The following is a 10,266-nucleotide window of genomic DNA, read 5'->3' on the forward strand; positions in this document are numbered from 1 at the left end:
CTGGCAGGGTCCCTTGAAGCAGGTACGCCTTGAACTCCTCGGTCCAGCACCCCTCCTGAGGCTCGAGCGCAAGCAGTAGGCGGGCCCCCGAGGGGTGGCCACAAGCTGGGGCACCTGTCTGGGGTGCCTGAGGTAGGTCCTCCTGAGGCGGTGCTGGAGTCGTGGCATGGGGAGCCGTAGATGACTTTAAGAGCCGCTCCTCGAACACCCCCAGCTCCTGAGGTAGCCTGCGGGAGGCTCTCTTGGCGATGTCGTCCGCTTCCTTATTGGTTCCGCGTGGCACGTGCTGCAGCTCCACGCCCATGAACCGCTTCTCCATCTTGCGCACCTCTTCTAGGTACGCCTCCATGTGCTCGTCCTTGGGCGTGTACTCCTTGTTGGAGAAGTTGATGAGGAGCTGAGAGTCGCCCTTGATGGTGAGGCGCTTTACTCCCAGTGCGGCCGCGGGCCTGAGTCCGGCGAGCAAGCCTTCAAATTTTGTGATGTTGTTGGAGACCTTCTCGCCCTGCTGGAAGCAGAGCTGCACATCATAGCAGAGCTTGTCCCTGGTGGGTGAGATGAGGACGACCCCCGCTCTTGCGCCTTGTCGCGAAAACGCCCCATCGAAGTACATGATCCATCCATCTGGTTCTTTGTCTCCTGGCAGGAGGGAGCGATCCTCGCCTACTCCATGGTTGGGAGCGTCAGTCCACTCGGCCATGAAGTCCGCGAGAGCCGCACCCTTGATGACCCTGGTGGTGTTGAACTCGATATTGAACGCCTGAAGCTCGATGTTCCATTCAGCAACCCGTCCGGCAGCGTTCAAGCTCCGGAGCACCCTCTCCAGAGGGTACGCCGAAACAACCTTGATGGGGTGGCCTTGAAAGTAGTGGCGCAGTTTTCGGGAGGCGACCAGGAGCACGAGCAGGAGCTTCTGAGGCATGGGGTAGTGTGCCCGGGCCTCCTTCAGTGCTGTGCTGACAAAGTAGACAGGGTGCTCAACAAGGGGGGAGGCATCAGCGGAGTCTTGTTCTTTGTGAGGGCGCGGGTCCTTCATGTCTTCATGAGGTCCACCCTTGGGAGCCTCAGTGGCTGTGGGGTCGATCATGGCCTCAGGAGGAATGTCGGCCACCGGGTCGGTCGAGGGCCCAAACGCATCATCCTGAATGTGTTGTATATTGCTCAATGGTTGTGCATCCTACTAAGGTTTCTTGGAAGGATGCTCCTTCCTTAATGCTACCAGGGCGGCGCTGGCTGAGTGAGGGGTGGCTGCCAGATAGAGCACCAAAGGCTTGAGAGGGCGCGGTGCCACCATTACCGGCGGGCTGGTCAAATATCTCTTGAGGTCTTGAAAGGCCGCTTCAGCTTCTGGGGTCCACTTGAATGGCTCCTTCCTCTTCATCAGCTTGAAGAACGGGAGGGCACGCTCCCCCAGCTTGGAAATGAAGCGCCCGAGTGAGGTTACGCAGCCCGCCAGCTTCTGCATCTCCTTTAGGGTCTGGGGGGGCTCATGTCCTCTATTGCCTTGACCTTCTCTGGGTTGGTCTCGATCCCTCTGTGTGACACCAAGAAGCCCAGCAGCTTGCCAGAGGGAACCATGAACACACACTTCTCAGGATTAAGCCGAAGATCCACCATTCGTAGGCTGGCAAACGTCTCCTCCAGATCTTCTATCAGGGTCCTGGCCTCCCGAGACTTTACCACTATATCGTCAACATAGGCCTCTGCATTCCTCTCGAGCTGCAAACCCAGGGTGATATGCATCAGTCGCTGGAAGGTGGCCCCAACATTACGCAGTCCGAAGGGCATGCAGGTATAGTAGTACACCCCGTAGGGGGTCAAGAACGTTGTTTTCTCCACATCCTGCACGACCATCTTGATCTGGTGGTAGCCTGAGAAGGCATCCAAGAAGCATAACAGACCGCATTCCGCAGTGGAGTCCATGATCTGGTCAATGCGAGGGAGCGGGAAGGTATCTTGCGGGCAGGCCTTGTTGAGGTTGGCGAAGTCGACACACATGCGCTCCTTCCCTCCTTTCTTGGGGACGATGACGGGGTTCGTGAGCCACTCTGGGTACCATACCTCTCTGATGACCCCCGCAGCTTGTAGCTTGCGGGTTTCCTGGATGATGAAGGTCTGTTTCTCGGTGGACTGGCGACGGGCCTTCTACTTCACCGGCCGCACGTTCAGGCACACCCTCAAGTGATGCTCGATTATTCCCCTTGGGACCCCAGCCAGGTGTTTGGATTCCCAAGCGAATAGATCCTTGTTGGCTCGCAGAAAGCTGACTAATGCCTCCTCTTGGTCATGAGGGAGGCCAGCCCCTATGGTGAAGGTGGCACTGGCCATCCCATCTTCACAGACCATCACTTGCTTCGTCTCAGCAAGGTCATGGGAGAACAATTGCTTCTTCTTGGCCGGAGCTGCTTCTGGGGCCTCCTGACCCCCTTTCTCGACCGGTAGCGCGGATGCGGTTGACCTGAAGGTGAGCTTGAGGGCCTGCAGCGTGCCCTTGGTGTCCCCCGCCACCATGAGGACACCGTTGCTGCCATGCATCTTCATGAGGTTGTACGCAGGGTGGGTCGCAACCATAAACTGGGCCAAGGCTGGGCACCCCAGAATGGCATTGTATGGCAGGTCGATCCTGGCGATGTCGAAGTAGATGAGCTCAGTGCGGTAGTTGTCGCGGGTCCTGAAGGTCACGGGAAGGCGGATCTGCCCCAAGGGGCTGGTGGAGCTGCCGCCGACCCCGGAGAAAGGCTTGGAGGGGCGGAGCCGGCTAGGCGGCACGTGCAGCAGGCTGAATGCGTCCGAGGAGAGCATGTTGAGGCTGGCCCCGCCGTCGATGAGGGTTCTGGTGACCGCCACGTTGCAGATGGTGGGGGTGCAGAGCATTGGGAGCGCGCCTGCTCCCGTCATCACGGCAGGATGGTCCTCGATGCCGAAGGTTAGGTCGGCCTTGGGCGCCATCCAGTCCGGGGGAGCCCCCGAGCCCGACTGGGTAGTGCTTACCCGCCGACAGAACTGCTTGATGTGGCAATCGGATGGCGGATCCTGCGAGCCACCTAGGAGAGCTACGGTGACCGGGGGCACCGACGCCGCGTAGTGGGTGAGGAAGAGGTCGCGCAGCTCCTCCCAGGAGGCCACAAAGGACACCGGCAGGTTGAGAAACTAGGCGCGCGGTGCGCCTACAAGGGCCATGGGGAGCCAGTTGGCCTTCGCCTTGTCGTCTCCACTGGCCACCCAGACTGCCTCCTTGTATGCTTGGAGGAAGGCGGCCGGATCCACCGCACCGTCATAACATGGAGGCATCTCCGGTCAGAACTTGGTCGACCACTGCACCTGCCGCAGGGAGAGGGTGAAATAACGCAACCCCGGTGCTTCTCCGGGAGCGTGTGTCGACTGGGCCGACAGAGGAGCGCCCGCTATCGGGGTTAGCGGCACGATCCGACGGTGGAGGTAGGAGATTCTGATGCACCCCTACCCGGCGTGCCAAATGTTGGATTACGGGTTCCGCAAACCCTTGAGAGGTTCAAACTCTGGGTGCGTGTGGAGATCTCAACCTACCCAGCCTGCCTACTCGCGACCCTCGTAAACCTAGCACGTCAAGCTCAAAGAGACAAAGAGACACAACCGTTTATACTGGTTCAGGCCACCCTTGTGGTGTAATACCCTAATCCAGTGTGGTGTGGTGGATTGCCTTGTAGGCTGAGGATGAACTAGTACAGTGGATGAACTAGCCTTGGGAGGTGAGGTGTTCTTGAGCTCGAGGGAGCTGGTGGGATGTGAATCAGGCCCCCCTCCCTATGGAGGTGTCTAGTCCTATTTATAATGGCCTTGGTCCTCTTCCCAAATATTGGCGGGAAGGGATCCCACAACGGCCAGATTTGAAAGGGGACAAGTAGTACAGCTTATCCTGACAAAAGTAGTCTTCGCCTGCGAAAAGCCTCCGGTCGTGATGCTGCGGTGGGCTCGTTGTCGGTGTCAAAACCGGCGGATCTCGGGTATGGGGTCCCGAACTGTGCGTCTAAGGCTGGTGGTAACAAGAGGCGGGGGACACAATGTTTACCCAGGTTCGGGACCTCTCTATGGAGGTAATACCCTACTTCCTGCTTGATTGATCTTGATGAATATGAGTATTACAAGAGTTGATCTACCACGAGATCGTAATGGCTAAACCCTAGAAGCTAGCCTATGATTGTTATTGTTCTTGTCCTACGGACTAAACCCTCCGGTTTATATAGACACCGAAGGTGGCTAGGGTTAAACAAGGTCGGTTACAGAGAAAGGAATCTACATATACGAATCGCCAAGCTTGGCTTCCACGCAAAGGAGAGTCCCATCCGAACACGGGACGAAGTCTTCTATCTTGTATCTTCACAGCCCAACAGTCCGGCCCATGTATATAGTCTGGCTGTCCAAGGACCCCTTAATCCAGGGCTCCCTTAGTAGCCCCTGAACCAGGCTTCAATGACGATGAGTCCGGCGCGCAGATTGTCTTTGGCATTGCAAGGCGGGTTCGTTCTCTGAATACTTCAAAGTAGATCTTGAACACAAGAATCGTGTCCGGCTCTGCAAAACAAATTCCACATACCACCATAGAGAGTATAATATTCCACGAGTCCAATCCGCTGACAATTTTTCATAGTGTGACATCACACTACGGCCCGGTCATTATTCGAACCGTTTTTAGCCCGCCCCTCCATATTTCGAGGTGCGGTTTCATTGGCACGTCTCGTCAAAGCAGAGATCATGTCCCCTTATCACGGGATTCTCATCAATACGGGTATGGGTAACCCAACCATGCCATCTGCACGGCCCTCGGGGATAAGCGAGTTTTTAGGGTAAGTGGGGAGGCGCTTGATATTCACTGCATTTATAAAGGGATAAGGATCCAACTCTTTCACCCATGCCTTCTCTCTGCTTCCCCATTCTCGAGCTCTAGCGCCCAAGCCTCCATCTCTTCTGCCTCCAAAAAGCACTCCAGCCATGTCCGGATCCGGAGCACAGGGCAAGCGGATGGCTTCCTCTGTCAAGGAGAAGGATGTCCAGAAACTTAGGGAGGCCGGGTATCTGGCCAAGGAGATCGCGCACCGTATCCCGGCGGCGGGACAAGTCGTCCCTACTCTGGAACCCCACGAGAGGGTTGTATTCCTCCCTCACTTCATCCGCGGGTTGGGGTTTCCCCTCCACCCATTCGTTCGTGGACTCATGTATTACTATGGGATAGATTTCCATGATCTATTCCCCAATTCCTTCCTCAACATCTCAACATTTATTGTCGTGTGCGAGGCCTTCCTCCGCATCCCTCCACACTTCGGACTGTGGCTAAAGGTCTTCAACATGAAGTCGAAGGTGGTGGGCGGCGAGCACGCTGAGTGCGGAGGTGCCATGGTGACCAAGATGCCCAACGTCAAATGGCCATCAGGTACTTTCAACGAGTCCGTCAAAGGGTGGCAACAACAGTGGTTCTACGTCACCGAGCTATGCGGCACCAAATGGGCTGCGGCTCCCGAATTTCTATTCGGAGCCCCAATGCGGCTTACGTCCTGGCTCGAGAAGGGCCTGGACTGGTCTTCGTTAGATGAGCTGAGGGTGCTCCAGGCGCATATCAAAAGCATGGGAGATAAGAATATCAAACTTGTCGATGTGGTCCAGGTGATTTTAGTTCGCCGGATCCTTCCATGCCAACGTCGGTCTTGCAATTTGTGGGAGTTCGATCCGGCCAAGCATCAGACCCTTCTGGAGTTCTTCGGCACAACGCATGAAGACATCTAGAAGGTGCTTTTCAAGCCCGGCAAATCGTGGCCGGACTCGGCCGAGGATCGCGGCCATAAATTGAGTCGTCCCGCAAGTTCGGTAAGTCGTTATATGTTTTCAAGGTGTGTCCTTTACTCGCATACTTGAGGGAAACGCCTAATATTTCCCTAATGATTTTCCAAGGGCTGGACGAAGAAGGCGGAGCGGATTTACTGTATGGCCCCGCTGCCCAAAGAAGAAGCAGGCCCACTTCTGACGAAGATGCTAGTCCCGGCGCCTTATAAGGCGCCGAAGAAGAAGGCCAAGGAGACCAGGGGCAGTCTCCATCGTAAGGGCACTTCGGACATGGCGTTCGAAGACGCTGAGGCCCACTCCTCCGCCGAAGAAGACGAGGAAGAGGAGGAGGAAGAAGAAGAAAGCCACTCCCCCCCCCCCCGCGCGAGGGGGAGAAAGAAGAAGACGACCTCCACGCGTTTGGAGGCCAAAACGTCTAAGAAGGGGAAAGCTTCCCATCCAGATGAACGGCCACCGACAGTAGCTCGGAGCGAGAACCCAGGGTCAAGCCCCTGGCCAAATCGTGTGTACTAAGAAACCCACACACATTCATACATCCAGCCTCACTATTGCATAACATTAATATGTTGAGTCACATATTTTGTAGTCCGGCCAGGTCCCATGTCGAGCGATCCTCATCGGAAGGCTCACTGGACCCGGATGCGATGGACAGTGGGAGCCTCCTGGCGGCCTCTTCTCCCAAGGCCATGGATAACACCGAGGTGTTGTCCCAAAGGAACCCAGGCCAGGGAGGGGCTCAGGAGACTGTCAAGGCGGTGCCGGAGGGTCAAACCTGGACAGCCAAACGCATGGGGGAGCAAACCCCCATGGATACTAACGGCGGGGGCCATCCTGAATTCGACCCCCAGCCGGACACAATTCCGGAGGCCAGTACGGCTCCAGAATCAGGCAAGCAACCTCCTTCAACAGAAGTGGGTGCGCCCATTCCACCGGCGGCCTCTGTCCACCCAAAGGCGCCGGATACTTTGTTGGAGGCGCTGCAAGGTGCTTCCATTGTTGAAGAGCACCGTACCCTTATGGGTGCGGTGATTGAGAAGATTCAGTCCACCAAAAGCGGGCTGACCGAAGCCTGCACCAGCCTTCTAACAGGCTTTGAGGTAAGCAGTGAAGTTAATATAAAAAGCATGTCACAATATAGATAGTAGCCCCTGATACACTGTTCGGTGTTCGAAAATAAAAGCCGGACAGAGGATCAAATATTTTCCGCAGGAGACTAACTATGAAATATCTGTGTGAATAAGCAGGCATCATTATTGAGTGTAATCTCTCATGCTGCGGAGGTCTCTGGACTGAAGCAGAGTTTGGAGCGGGACGAGGAAGAGCTCGGCCATGTAAAGAAGCAACTGGAAGAGAACCAAGGTATGTGATAACCTTGTTTGTATTCAATACCATGAGTAGTTTATTTTGACTAAAAAATGTCATGGTATATTTTAGGAGCAGCGACCGAGGTCGAGGCTCTCAAGAAGGCGCTAGCCGAGGCCGAGAAGAAGGCGGCCAAGGAGCAGACCACTCGTGAAAAGCACAAGGCCAGGGTCATTGAGGTTCAACAAGAGCTCCAGGAAGCCGTAAAGAAGTGCGAGTCCTTGGAGCAGAGTATTGCGGATAAAGAATCCGAACTCACCAAGGCTCGTCAATCCGCACTCGATTCCCGGGTTGAAGCCCAAGGGACCCTTCAGGAAATCCAGGAGGCCAGAAAATTCGCGGAGGATAAGGCCTTTATTATACAGAGCAAATATGCAAAGAAAAGGTTCCTTTTACTGACCCGAATTCGGAGTTCTCTAGGGGTGTTCGCGGATCTGCCGTGCAGCGTGTCTTACGCTACACAATTCTACCGAGCTGAAGAGGGGAGCTCTATGGAGAAGCTATTCTGGTCGCAATATCTTGCGCTAGAACATCCAGTGCCCTTTATCGATCAGCTGAAACACCTGGTCGAGCTGCATAGGGAGGCCGAACTAGCCATGAAGGATTTGATAATCCGGCTATGGCCTGCCGAAGAAATTCCCAGCAGCTACTTCGGATGCATGAAGCGGCTGGTTAGTGCTTGCCCTTAGCTTGACGCCATCAAGCGGTCGGTCTGCATCGAAGGTCCGCGAATGTCCTTCGCCCGTGCCAAGGTGCACTAGGCGAATATGGATGCCACGAAGCTGATGACCGAAGGACCGCCCGCAGGGAAGGAGCACCGCAAGCTCGAGATGTACTATGACAGTGTCATGGAGGGATCGCGCCTTGTGGCGGAGCAATGTGCTAAAGATATCATATTCCCATGAACACACTCATGTTTATCCTGTCCTGTAATATGAAAACAGATTAGTTATGTAATATAATGTTTGTTTTTCAAAACTACACCTCCCGTGTGGCCATTTTATGAAATCTGAGAATTGCTAGTCATCGGCTTCTACCCCCATGTAGGTAGTACAGGGGTGTTCGGGATAAATCTAAACACTCTTTAGCCAAGTTTTTGGTCCTTTAAGGAGGTGTTTAGCGCAACGAACCAGGCAATCGGACTATTCGGCTTTATCATTCTCACTTAGCCATAGGAGTTTGACGAGACAAACTTGGGCATAGCCCCTGGTGTTCGGAAGACCGAACTTTGGGGCGCTATACACGCCTAATCGGATGAAAACTGATTCATCACATGGTGCATTAGATTCCGCACAATGCGGAAGAAATTGCTAAAGAGTTTGTGACCTCTCGAACAGCTGACCAGCTCTCACCGTATCATGACAGTCAGTTTTCGGCTTTCTCTACTAAGGTGCTCATCCGGAAGAACTGGGGCACAATCACAGTAGTTCTCCCTTTACTAACCTAGCCGATATAACGGAATGTAAGGTAGCAAGCACAGGAGCCGGGCAACCCAACTATTGACCCAAGACATGATTCGGAGCCGATGCATATAATGCTACAATTCGGGGTGCCGAACTACCCTAAAGGTGTTCGGACTTTCCTGTCGTATTATGGGGCGTAATGAAGCCCCTGGCGAATTAAGTCGTACCAGAGTGTACAGGCGCAAATGATAAAAAAAAATATATAAAGAACAGGAAAAAAATCAAGTAATAAGCTGATGCAGCAAATATGGAGCCGTGAATTATTCTGCATTGTAATTTAATTAATACGTCAAGGTGTACTTGTACAAGTAGTGCAATTCGCAATAGGGCTATTTGACATGCCATGACCAAGGGCAGGCTGCGTGCAGGTTTTAAAATAGGTATAGCAATCGGTAGCAGAGACCACCTGTGAATTCTCTTGCACGTCCAAGCTTTTTGCCTTCTTAGTGTATACGTCCCTTAATAGGTCTGATGATCAGGTTGTCAGGAAAAGAGGCCTAGGGGAAGAACGAAACCTGAAAAGAAAAAGAAATAGTGAAAGTATGCGGGTCCAGGAGTGGTTGAGCCGCATTATGGACCCTGGTCTAGCTATGCCTCCGTCTACGCCCATGGTACTTTGAGTGTGTAATTATGTACGCGCGACACAAATGTCGCCTCTTGATTGGGACTGGGACGGAGGCCGAATTGCTAGTCAAGCTCTGGGCGAGCTGGACAGTCCCGCTGCAGAGTAGTTCAGACTCGCTTGACGGTGTCCGGGGGCTTTACTACCGAATTGAGGTTCTGCCTAAAAAGGCTACTCTGTACTTCTGCTGCAAGGGCCACGGTGTGCTCCTCAGTACGGAGGGAGCGTTCCATATTTCCGTTGACCGTTATGACACCGCGTGACCGGGCATCTTGAGCTTGAGATAAGCATATTGTGGCACCGGATTTAATCGAGCGAATGCAGTTCGTCTAAGCAGTGCATGATAGCCACTGCGGAAAGGGACGATATCGAAGATTAGCTCTTCGCTTCAGAAGTTATCCAGGGATCCGAAGACCACTTCTGGTGTGATTGAGCCCGTACAGTAGGCCTCTACACCTGGTATGACACCTTTGAAGGTGGTTTTTGTGGGTTTGATCCTTGAAGGGTCAATACCCATCTTGCGCACTGTGTCCCGATAGAGCAGGTTCAGGCTGCTGCCGCCATCCATGAGGACTCGCGTAAGGTGGAATCCATCAATGATTGGGTCAAGGACCAGTGCGGCTGAACCGCCATGAAGGATACTAGTCGGATGGTCCCTGCGATCAAAGGTTAGCGGACAGGACGACCATGGGTTGTACTTTGGGGCGACTGGCTCCATCGCGTAGACGTCCCTCAGTGAGCGCTTCCGCTCCCTCTTGGGAATATGGGTAGCATATATCATGTTCACCGTTTTGACTTGTGGAGGAAACTTCTTTTGTCCCCCTGTTTTCGGTGGCCGGGGCTTCTCGTCATCGTCATCGCTTTGCGACCCCTTCTCTTTGTTTTCGGCATTTAACTTTCCGACATGTTTGAAGACACAACATTCTCTATTGGTATGATTGGCTGGTTTATCGGGGGTGCCGCGGATTTGACATGGACGATCGAGTATGCAGTCCAAACTGGACG

The sequence above is a fragment of the Triticum dicoccoides genome, chromosome 7B (genome assembly GCF_002162155.2).
Source record: "Triticum dicoccoides isolate Atlit2015 ecotype Zavitan chromosome 7B, WEW_v2.0, whole genome shotgun sequence".
Classification (NCBI taxonomy): Eukaryota; Viridiplantae; Streptophyta; class Magnoliopsida; order Poales; family Poaceae; genus Triticum; species Triticum dicoccoides.